Genomic DNA, 12,519 nt, shown 5'->3' on the forward strand with positions numbered 1-12,519 from the left:
TACTAATATATATTTGTAGTAAATATCTTGTAGCCTCTATATACATTTTCAGATCAGTTTCAAACGTTATCGATATAATCAGAGCAACCCCGTGTTTGATCATTGCGAGGACAAAATTTTCAAATATTTCACTAAATATATTATGCTCTTCGCGGGCTGTTCTCAAACAGCAGCGTAAATAAATTTTCATATGCGATTGATTAACGTATTTTATAAATTTGAAAATTGTACTTTTACGAAAAACTGACTTAACGTGTGTCATTCGCTTTGAGCTTCTCAGGGCGTAACAATTTTTCTACTCGAAGGTATCAAAGAACTCGTCGATTGAAGAATAATCATAAATACAAATACATACCAAATATTGTCCATTTATTTCCTACCAATCTCGTTAGCTAACATTTGGTAAAGAAACGATGTGTAAGTAATTACAGAATGTATCAAAGGAATGTATGAAGGGGTTTTATGTGTTTAGAAGAATTCTCGGTGAATCAATTTGTCTTGATACAGATAGCACTGACAAATGAATCCAGGAGTTGTGTGTACGATTAGCTATACGCGAATGATAAATGCTTGCTCGTTTATTTTGATCTTTTCATCGGATGATACTCATCTAAGAAAATGCAAATTATTTTGTATAGTAAAAACAATTCAATAATAACGCTACCTTTGGCATTCTCTTAGAGAACAAGAGAAAAGAAGGGCATCAAGATCGTTCGTAGGTTGCTTTTTTCAAGAAAACTTGAAGAAAATGGAAACTTGAGTTATTCGTAAAGATGCAAGTTGACAGGAAGAAATTAATTATCCTTTTCACTAGATAGCTGTTCAAAGTTATAGTTACGTTAACTAACATCCAAGATCGTTAGATAGACGATTCGTGCAGAAAGTAATATTTCAGAAGCGCATTCTCGTATGTCGAAGAAGCAAAATGTAAATTTCTGATACGACGATAAATTACATAGCTTACAAATTGACAGAGCCGTGTGTTTCTAGAACGATAAATATACAGTTACGAACGTAAATTTCATTTGGAATAAAGCAATAAACCTCCCGTAATTTATCACGGCGCGTAATAAATTACTAGTTGCTCCAAGCCAAAATCGTTTGACGTATTACTTTTTTGCTACGAACGCGAATTATACGCAGCTTAAGACGTAATGATATTGAGAAAATAATAGGACGATAGGTTTGTTTAATGAGCGATAAGTGATAAAAAATTGCCAGAGCGAACAAAAGGTATAAATGTCCTTGATAGGATTTAAAGGATTTCCTTGATAATCTTCATTAAAACAGAGAAAAGATTCTTTATATGGGTAGATTGAAAAACTGTCGTTTTAATATTTGAGATACATATATATTGAGAATATTTGAAAAATTTGTCGTTTTAAATATTTCAGAATGTACGTGGGACGCGACAAAATTTTATATTCTATATCTTATATTTTCGTTCTTTAGCTATTATAGCAAAATAATGAAACGACACGATTGACAATAATCCCCGAAATTTGTATGTAAATGTGTACATGCTATTAATACATTTCTTCGTGTACTACATTCCTTCGTATATCTGCTGATTATTACCAGAACATCATAGTACCCTCTTGAGATTAGTTGAAAATAGAGCTGAGACATTTAAAAACAAAATGAATTTGTTAATTTATTAAAACATGTGTATTTCATGACAGAAAACTAATAAATACGTTTATTAATATTCTACATATATATACTACATTTATACAGAAAATGATTATTATCGAATAGTCGTGAGATCTTTTGAATTCATTATATGGAAATAAATTAGTGACTTGTCGTAGAAATATTGTTCGTCCACATCTTGTGAAATCTAAGTTGTTGTAAATGCTACAGATGGTCCTTGACTTTTTCTTTATACGATATAACAATCACATTTATATCTAATTTGTTTTCTACATCGTTTGTATTTACATCGTATTTACATCCACTTCATAAATTCGTCAAAAGGAATATCTTTATTTATTGTATTTGGCGTATACAGAGACATTTTCAAGAAATATAATTCACCTTTATCATTTTATGTTCTTGAAAGGGACCAATGTACAATTTGCGACCAATTTTATAATAGTTGTTGATTGAGACAAATACGATACAAGAATAATTATTAACAGTAAACTTTGAATTTGTCTGATTTTCTACGTCATTTATTTACGTACTAAGAGGATAAAAATCGATTGAAAAGTTAGCAGGCTTCTTCGCAAAGAAATACGAATACGAATTGGAATATAATGGAAAAAGCAATCTACGAGATTTTTCCGATATAATTTTCCACAGACCTTGTACAGTTGTCTGGCAAGTCGAAGGCGACAACTACAAACGTATAATACAGGAAAATCAACAAGAGAGTAATAAAGAATGCCGTACCGTTACGTTTCACGCCATTATTCAATCTTTCAGATATTCAGAAATATGATTTATGTTCTCTGCCTTAGGAATCTGCGCTGTATTTCCCAGTTGCGATGGCTACGATTTATCGCTTCGCTACCAAACTTGTATTTTCATTCCCTTCTTTCGCAAAAAGATCTACTTCAGAAGTTTAATGCAACCGCGCGTAACCTGTGTCCATACATATTCAGCTTTGTTAATTTAATTTATGGAACTGTCATACAAAGTGTATTACGGTCACGTTGAAAGAAGTAATCGATCGTGAAACGACATCTTTCGAGCACTTTATTCATCGGTATGGTGATTTTACATCGCTTATCTTCTTTTTTCTTTTTTCTCCTACAGAAATAGGAATATTATGATCGTAACTTCCATTTTTAAATATGATTAACGGTAATTATGATTAGCTGTAACGGAATAATATTATGAATGAAATATTTATTTACTTAAGGAAGTCATTATTCTTTTTTTTTTTTTCAAAATCCTAATCCGCACTTGGTGGTGTACACATCCGCTCAAAAGTATATGAACGTTTGCTTACTTTTTACAGAATGCAATTTAGTTACGATATTACAAACAAAAAGAACCACAATTTCATCCTCTAGTGGCAAGCTAATGATCCGTATATACTTGAGCGCTTATTATTCGCCAATTTAAAATCATATTCTGTTTCGAAAAAAAAATAATTTTAAATTCTACGTTGATTAAAGATAGTTTTCTCTCTTTGGTATTATAAGCCACTTGAAAAAGAGCGCTGTACATAAAATTAATTTGTTTCCTGCATTTAAACCTTGTCCAATATTAACAATTTTACTACGATAATTAAATATCGCAAAATAGACAAGATTATGTTCCAAACACTCGATCATCAAATACTACTCTTCCTTAACCCTCTGAGTGTTCAGTTTGTACATCGTTTATGAGCGTTTATCGGTTCACGAAAGTATTCAATCACTTACTATAGCAAACTGTTTTGTACATATTATACGTGTTATATAAAATAATTTGAAATTTTCTTAACGCTATAGTGAAGTATGTTATCATATATATATTGATGAAAGTTATCTAAAAATACATATGAAAGTTAGAAAATATTTATTGCGAATATGCAGTTACTGAAAGATTAGCATACAGTATGAATAACTATGTTGTAAACATATAATAAAAGCAATCCAGCTAAATATCGAGACTTATTAATGTAATAAGTAACAAGTATGATTATATTAGTCATATCATGTCGTATGACTTGCAAAATTTTTTGTACAAGTGTTAAAATATTTTCACTATCCACAGTATATATTTTAAACAAATTAACGACGAATAATCACGAATTAACAGACTATATTTATAAATTTAGATTATTTATCTGAAAAAACTGAATACTATCTTGAAATTAAGTACATCCCGATGCTCCTAGATGTTTGGTTATTTTAGTGAACACTCAAAGAGTTAAACACAGTCTACAAGAGGATTTTACACTTTCTGATCCTTATTAATCGTATTTTACATACATACATATATGTAATATAAATCGAGTATGGATATTAATTGAACGTCAATGCGATATTAGAGTGCAAAAGTTTTAAAAACCTGTTAATACGATCGTAGCTCTATAGTTCCCTAATACGCATTTATAATTAGTAACGCGAGATATTTGCAGTGAACGTAAGGAAACTGAACGCGCGAAGCAATTGAAATGAAATATTCTTATCCAGGCGCCGATTTTACTAATTGGTCACGAGAGAACGATAAACACACGACAGAGACAACCGAAACTGACGGCGTTGCGCAACGCCGAGAGAAATTTTGTCCGACGTTCTGTCATGAGTTTAAAATAAATTACTGCGATGCAGGCCGATGACCTGGCCCGCCCAACACGTGCAAAAATCTTTTTCTCCCTCCAGCAGCTCGCCACACGCGGAGCCGAAAACGTGCTCGGAAGAACACGATCCAAGAACGAAGATTCTTAATTGAGAATGCTATCGCTAAGTAGCGATTTCTGTTTGATACTTCGTTCCATGTTCCTTCGAGATTTTCTAATACTGTACGAATTCAATCATTTCGAATGTGATTCGATATTTTAACCACTACATGCTAAATACGAGTCCGAGTTGTGATTTGTCGAATAGTTAAGAAGAAGATTGCTGATTAATTTAGACATAGGTACCACGTGAAAAGTGAAGTAAATCAGTTTTACATTATTTGTACATTTATATTTCTCATTTCTTATTAACGTTTTCTTTTTTTAATCCCTAGATACATGCTTTTAAACGTTAAACATATCCCATTACGCACTACTACCACAAATCTATCAAATATTCTGAATAGCATTTAAATTCACATTAAGTCATATTAATTTAAAAATTCGACTGAATATATTCATATACTTTTCACACAAATTTATTAAATTAGCTGATCAATTGTTGATAGATCGCGGATATTCGTGCATTTATGAATAAAGTCAGAGGTACAAAAAAGCACAGAATGCTTATAATATGCAAAGACGTACAAAATATTCGAAATATCCTACTCGATAAAATATTTAATGGGCGAAACAAATCTCCCCTTAAGTTCTATTTCTTCAATTACATTGATAAAAATATATACAAATTTACGAAATCTAATTGTAAAACTAGCGTACCTAAAAATATAAAACTATAGCGTATGCGTATAAATTCAAAGAAATTTAAATTATTTCAAATCACGTCACTAGCCGCAATCTTCTCTTAGCAAAGTCAAAGGTAAAATTTAGGGATTCGCTATCGTCTCGAGCGGTCTATCGTAACTTTTCGCACTGCAATTATCCACGGAAATTCGACCCGACATAATTGAATCGTACAATTAAAAATATTACAAGCTCCGCGGCACTTAAGCTCGTAACTCTATCAACGATACCCTTTGCAGACACACGTAAAACACGAGTGCATAATGCTTGCTCCGAGGACGTTGTCACGTTCGCTGGCAACTTTTAATCGTGCATTTAACCCTTTCCCATCCACGGATAAGATATTTCGTGACGCAACCTGTCTTTCGTGCGACACTTTCGACGGGATATCAGGCGTGTCTTTTCATTAACATATCCCAGACAAATTTGAGATATCTTGTCTTTCGAATTTTACTGCCAGAGGCAGTTCGAAAGATATCTGGCATTTTCTATCTATTAGTCACCAAAGTTAATCCTACGATTCCAACGAAGGAAACTTCGCTTGCCTCTCATCATAAGTATAAAAACTATGATCGTCCAACTTAGACATTCGAAAGACTATCGAAAAAATTCACGTAGTCTTACCATCTTTTCTTTTTTTTTTCTTAATTAAAAGTTTAAGGTCACGTGCACCTTGCAAGATTATTAGCGAGCAGAGTGAGATAAACACGCTTTATCTATACGACTATTGTAGATATTTGTACAAGTGAAATGGAAATGGAATTAATTATTACTATTTAGTTGTAACATTAATTTCTTACAGAGCATTGCTGAAGAAAATTATGAATATGTTTCAGACTTTAGACCGTCGATATCAGGGTTGCATAAGAAAGAAGTAACACAGAGAGCGGAGAGACAGGGCTATCTGGTTTAAAAGAATAAATAAATAAATAAAATTTTCAAATACTGAATAAAAGAAGAGGAATTATTACCCAATAACAAGACTACAATATTTAGAATCCTTGTACTGCTTTGTCGTGTGAGTTACCTTCTAATGTAGATATCTCGTCTGTGGATACAATGGGTTTAACAAGAAACCGATTTTAACAGAAAATCAAGATCATCTTGTATCAACGGTAGACAGTCTGATGTTCAATTTAACAATACATACGTTTTGCATCACAATGTACTTCGTATTACGCGCACAGCAGACAAACGCGATACAAATTAACTGCCACGGCATCCATTAAATATGCCCAAAACCAAACGAGCCGATCTCCGCTGCTCGATAGTCTTGATCCCAAATACTCGTTAAAATTTCGTTGAAAATGCGAGGGGATCGAATGCAACTGACGTGTACAAGCCGTAAATAGTCCGGAATGGAAACATTAATGTAATTCGATCTCGAGATAATTTTCCATATAGCCGGGCAAGACTCCATTGTTCGGCATTGTCCGCGCGAAACGTGTCTCACGCGTGTCGAGGCTCATGAATGCACCAGCAACAATAATAGCAACGCTCTCCTGCTGGGTAGAACTGCGAGTGCACTTAGAATCGCAGCGGTCGTACTTGTTGATGTTTTAACAACCCCACGTGCGAAAACGGAATGTAGAAGGCAACACTTTTAACCCCACTGATACCATCGACATTCTGCCTTTTAAAGGAATACATACCTGGAACGTGGGGTTCGCTCGATTTGCTCCAAGTCCGGATCGTTTTGCGGTTCGACCGCGACTTGCCAGCTAATTGCCCGTGTAATCGTATTGTTTGCGGTAGAAATATTAGTTACAGAAATGGATCGACTCGTTTTGAATCGATGTCATGGACCGTGTTCCGAGCTGAGATCGCTGCATCGAACAGTAAAGCGAAGGCAAGAATCAATCGAGTCTTTTAAAAGCCCGTTAACGATCGATTCCTCTTTCTGTAAATTTCTCAATTTTGTTACCAAGATGCACGATTAACGTTCAATTTCGAAACAACAACCGATTTATTTCCATAAATTCGTTCATCGCAATGGTATGATATACCTAAATAGTAGCGAACTCTTCGTCCTCGGCAACTCTCTTAAAACACTAACATTCTCAAGTCTTAACAGGTCAAGATCATGTTGAGGCAACAGTGAGCTTCATAGCAATCGAGGTAAAGAAGGTACACAACGTTCTCAACTTTCATATCAACAGCGTTAATCCTCACTAAAAAGGTAACTCCGATCCGGTAGGTAGCTCAAAGGCAGTTATCGGCGACAAACGAGGACAAATGAAGACATTGTTAGAGAGCGTGTCCCGATACGAAACTCGCACCTTGCAAAGAAATAAATTTCTCGGCGTATTGTCGACGCGTAGCTAATCTCATTACGGCAAACAGAGTTACGGTACAGCTCGACAAAAGACACCCATACCCGCATGAACATTAGAATTGAATACGGCTAAAGTCTAGCCGCTTCTCTAGAGTTTTGTTAATTGAATAACACCTAGCGAGGCATCAACGCGTCCGTGATGCATCCACGATGCATCCGCTTTGCAACGGAGAAGTATGGCCGCAGGGTGAAACAACCTTCTCGCGATAATTACTACTAGCACATTGCGTGGCCGAATGGGCTGGCCAGTCTCAAATTCGTGGCCCGGAGGTTTCGTGCAAGCTGTACTTTCCATAAAGGGAGGAAGAGAGAAAGAGAGAGAAGGAGGAGGAGGAGGAGGAGGAGGAGGAGGAGAGAGCACCGAACAGCATAGCAAGTTGCAATGCACGCACAACCTTATACGGATGCGAGAAAGCGAGCTCTGCCTTTCCCTCTTTCCCCTCCCGCCTCAGCTGTTAACCCTCCTGATCCGGACCGTGGAACCCGGTCCTGGACATCAAACAGGACCAGATATGCTGCGTTGCGGCGCCAAACTGGTGTATGTGCGACTACGCTCCACTCTCTGGACCAGGTGCAATCGACAGGTCGCTGCCGTTGCAACCGCAGGATAACGTTCGTTTATCGATCGTCGTGGGATCGGAAACGAATACGGCTGTTCAAAATCTTCTCGAGATCGTTGCCCATCTCGCGTTACAACGTGTCTAATTTCGAAAATCTTTTGGCTCGCGATATTGCATTTTTATGTTTTCTCTGTTTTATTTCTTTTCTTTCCTTTTCTATGGAATGTTAATCTTTTCTTTACGTGGGTATACGTATACCATATACATATAGACGTTCTTAAATTATTGCCAATATACAAGATATAATTTAAATGAAACTCTTTACTCTAACTTTTGCCTTTGATCTTATTATAAATATTTTATTGCCTGTTTATGTAACACAGTGATATTATATAAATTAATATAATAGTAAATAATATTAGGTAAAATATATTAATATGAAGTAAATAATATTTTTCAAATATACGAAATGATACGAAGATATCGATGTATGACATTATATAACGTGTTATAATGCGCTATATCGTAAATTGCATTGATAGTAGAGTAAAACGTGCATATTTATAATTAGAGAAAGAATTTTGAAAGTTTTTAAATTAACCGTGTTCTAGGTTTGTTTCACAAAGAAATGACTACCACCCTTGCAGTGTCTTTTTACACAAAACTAAGATTCATACATATAAATAAAATCTAAATCAATATTATATTTCTCGTCAATAATCGTTCTGAACACTAACGATATGAAAGAACTGCAATTTTATAACTTATCATTTCGTATAAAAAAGGTAGATAATATATCTTGTTAATGCGTTTTACTCTTGAAAACGTAAAAACGCACGTCTTTACGCTTACACTAGCCATAGATACTTGCAATGGCTAAATCCTCTTAAGCCCAACGAACTGTAACAAAAGCATTACAGAACAATAAAGGAATCCGAAGTCAAAGAGACAATGGCGAACGAAGTTACTAAATAGATCGTCTTCGCTCCGCAAAGCTTTTCTATTCTTACGATGGAACGTCAAGAGAGAGAACCTACGCAAGAACTTCGCCAGGATTAGAAACCGACTATTTTCAGTTTATTTCTCATACTTCGCTTCCTATTCTTTTTCCTTCCACCTTTCTCTATTTTCTCCGCTTTTGGTTACTATTATTTTCCAAGCTACTAATATTTATTTTCTTACTCGTGGCATTCATAAACGATTTAAACTAGCAATTTAATTTCGAAATATCTTGAAAGATATCAAAACTAAAAGATAAATAATATATTTAGATCGAAACTTAATAAATGATTCTCAATTATCGTTTGGATAATTAAGCTTTCAACGTTTGGACAGAAAAGTCTCGGATTATCAAGTTAAAGGTAACAGGCTGGAATATCATAATGATCAATTCTAACGTAACAATGTTTCCGATATGTCAAATTTTGATGTAATATTTATTTCCTAAGGAACAGAAAATTTTGTATAAATAAATCATTTTTCACTGAAACTGTTGTTCAAATAATACAAGGTTGCATGTAAAATTCATGAATTAAGCAATTTTAAAGTGATCTACCGGTCCTTTACTCAAAAATTGCCAAATTAATAATTTCGATAGGCAGTTCCATCGAAAAATGAATAAGCTAAAACGAATATATTATGAAACATAGAATCACAAAAGCTTCGATAAATCATATTTGTGCCAGTGACAATGAAAGCCACCTGAGTCATATATTTTTCGTTTCGAGATATTTAAAGTTTCGCGAATTTTGAATTCTGTTAACGACGTAACAACCGACTCAATGCAACGGTATCATCAATTGTTACTGCTTTGCAAAGATATTTTCAGATTGTTACAACGTTAATAAACGTAACTCAAAATGAATGATAAATTTATTTTTTAAGATCCTCGATTTAGGTCACTTTCATAATCACCGACACACTTATACAAATCATTACGCGCGTATATGTTACATCTAACAAACTTGATAAGCGCGCAAATTTAAAAAATTGAAACGCATGACGCGAGACATTTTTATAAAAACTTTGCGAAACGATATTGTTTAGCATGTATTCAATATGCGATCACATACAGGCTTTCTTATACTTCTGACGAGAATTCTCAGCTTTCTCCCCGCATCGGTATCGAATCGGGGAACTTCGCGGAAGACAATAGCCAAGTTTCGAGAGTTCGGCATTGCTCGCGTTTCTTATTCCAACGATCGCGTAGTTTTAGCTACGCTATTTCCCAGTTCCTGCTTACGAATTTAAATTTACCTCGACCACGCGTTTACAGAGACCATTCCGTGAAATTCAGCCGGAGACCCGTACCATTTTTACGTCATATCGCGAAGCGAATCGAGCAGCGAAGGAAAAAAGTCACCGGCAGAGGAATAGAGGGGTGAAAATGGAAAAGAGTAACGAAAAGGGACCGAACGAGGGTGTGGAACGCGTAGAAAGAGACGAGGGAAAGTAAAAAAATTTCGAAAGCTGCAACGCGAGCTGAACGTGTCTAGAAAGAAGACAGAATAGACGAGGGGAAGCTGAAGGGCACGCGCCAGGAAGAGAAACTGAAAGAAAAGCTAGGAAAACCACCACCACCACAACCACAACCGCTACCGGCATCGGCGGTACATCTATAGAGTATTGCTATCGAGAGCTCGATTCATATTTAGTCGCGCTCGTTCGTTTCCCGCCAAGACTTTTTCAAGCGGTTACGGTTTTTGCTTTTCCAGAAATTTTCCAACGATGCTGCTGGTAGGCATACTTTAACAAATGCACAATTTAAGAGGAAGGAAATATTCGGGATTTACTAAAACTCGATGGATCATGAGCCTTTACAGTTGAAAGACATTTTAGTATCTCGTTCCACCAATCCTTAATAATTAAAAATTAGATTCGTGAGAAACGAATTTATTTTACTGTCACTAAGAAATAAATATATCGATATACATTTATATTTTATGTCTTAAATATCTTTTGAAATAGTCGAACGATTACCTTTTTTTTTATTCGCACTCCAAACTCTAATTGAACAATCGGTGCATTTTTTCTTGAGTGAAACATCCCATGAATTTTTTATTGAAAGATATCAAAGTAATCGCCACATGGTCTAGATCGTTGTCATCATATCATTTTGTATATTTCATATATATATTTGAGTATGTATTTCTTTTTAAATGCGACGCCTATAAAGTTTACACGAATTGATCGTGTTAGAATATTTTCTAAAAGAAAGAAAATATTTTTGAATACAAAGTAAAGTGGACAAATTTATGAAACTCATATGCTGACTACGGATAAATATGTACGGATAGGTACAACAATATGCAAGGATAAGCATACGTGTAAAGATAATGTAAAACATCAAACATAAGATATATTTCATAACATTTCGAAGATAAAACATACTTTTATTCAAGTTTCGCTTCTTTGTCCGCATCAAACATAAAGTATAAATGTCCTTGCCCTATTCACATGACACAAAAAGAACTGTGCCAAGAAAATTGTCGTTTCGAACACAAAGGATTAAAATTCTTCCGCTTTACTCTGTGATAAAAATTTTTCGAATTTTACGACGCGAACGTTTAATTAAGATATTATGAATCGACGATGGACAATTATCTACATATTATAAAGTGAAGTATCAGATAATTTATTTAAACACAGGTAAATTACTTTTACACAGTTTCGTTCATAGAGAGCTCTATAATTTTTAACTGTGGCAACAATATGCTCTTTATTTTAAGATATCATTCTGTAAATATTAAGTTTGAATTTAAAAATTTCGCATAGCTTTTCCTTCAGTCCTTTAATAATAATAATAAAATAAGTCCCAAATTTTTATCTTTAAGATGAATTTTCTCCGTCTTCGTTTTTCTTCCAACATGAATATGTAACACGATATCTAATATTATGTATCTGCTACTAAATAGACACATTTACGGTAGCAATGAAATTGATTAATTTACACAGGAATAAGATTCACAGTACGTCCGATCACAAATATGGTGATAACAAAGGGAAGAAGAAGAATTCCTAGCAAACAACTTGAAAGAAGAATATTCCGACGAGGATGAATTTAGTAAATCACCAACTGCGGTACTTATCCAAAGTCGTGGAGAAATGCTAGATCTAGATGGAAAACAAGAAGAAGCAATGGAGAAAGATAAGATGATAGAAGCGGTGAAGGGGATAAAGGAAGATAGACAGAGAAAGTGCGAGATAGGAGCGAGCAAGGGAGAGAAGAAGAAAGAGAATGTGCGCACGTTCCAGTTGGCACGTAAAAATAGTTACCTCGGTTTGGTTTTGCCAATTTAAGAAACTGTTTCGCTCAATCCCATTTCTGGAACTTTCAGCAAGGCTACAAAATGCCCCATTCGAACGAACTGTCGTTACTATGCTGTTTCTCTCCTTCCCACCCAATCAACAAAGAGAAGACAGATAGATCAACCTCGTGGTTATGGCAATCGCTCACTGCTGTCTGTTAATTTCACCTCACGAGAAACCTACTTGTTATCTTATGCCATTATTGCAATAGAAATTGTATATCGCTACAAGACAAT

General features: G+C 34.8%; 1 protein-coding gene across 1 annotated transcript in view; it reads right to left on the bottom strand.

Moving 5' to 3' along the window:
- Nucleotides 1-12,519, bottom strand: part of LOC117207291 (division abnormally delayed protein) — a 243,951-nt gene that overhangs the window by 213,935 nt on the left and 17,497 nt on the right. The gene's annotated exons all lie outside the window — the stretch shown is intronic.

This window comes from Bombus bifarius, unplaced genomic scaffold (genome assembly GCF_011952205.1).
Source record: "Bombus bifarius isolate JDL3187 unplaced genomic scaffold, Bbif_JDL3187 scf7180000008026, whole genome shotgun sequence".
NCBI classification, from domain to species: domain Eukaryota; kingdom Metazoa; phylum Arthropoda; class Insecta; order Hymenoptera; family Apidae; genus Bombus; species Bombus bifarius.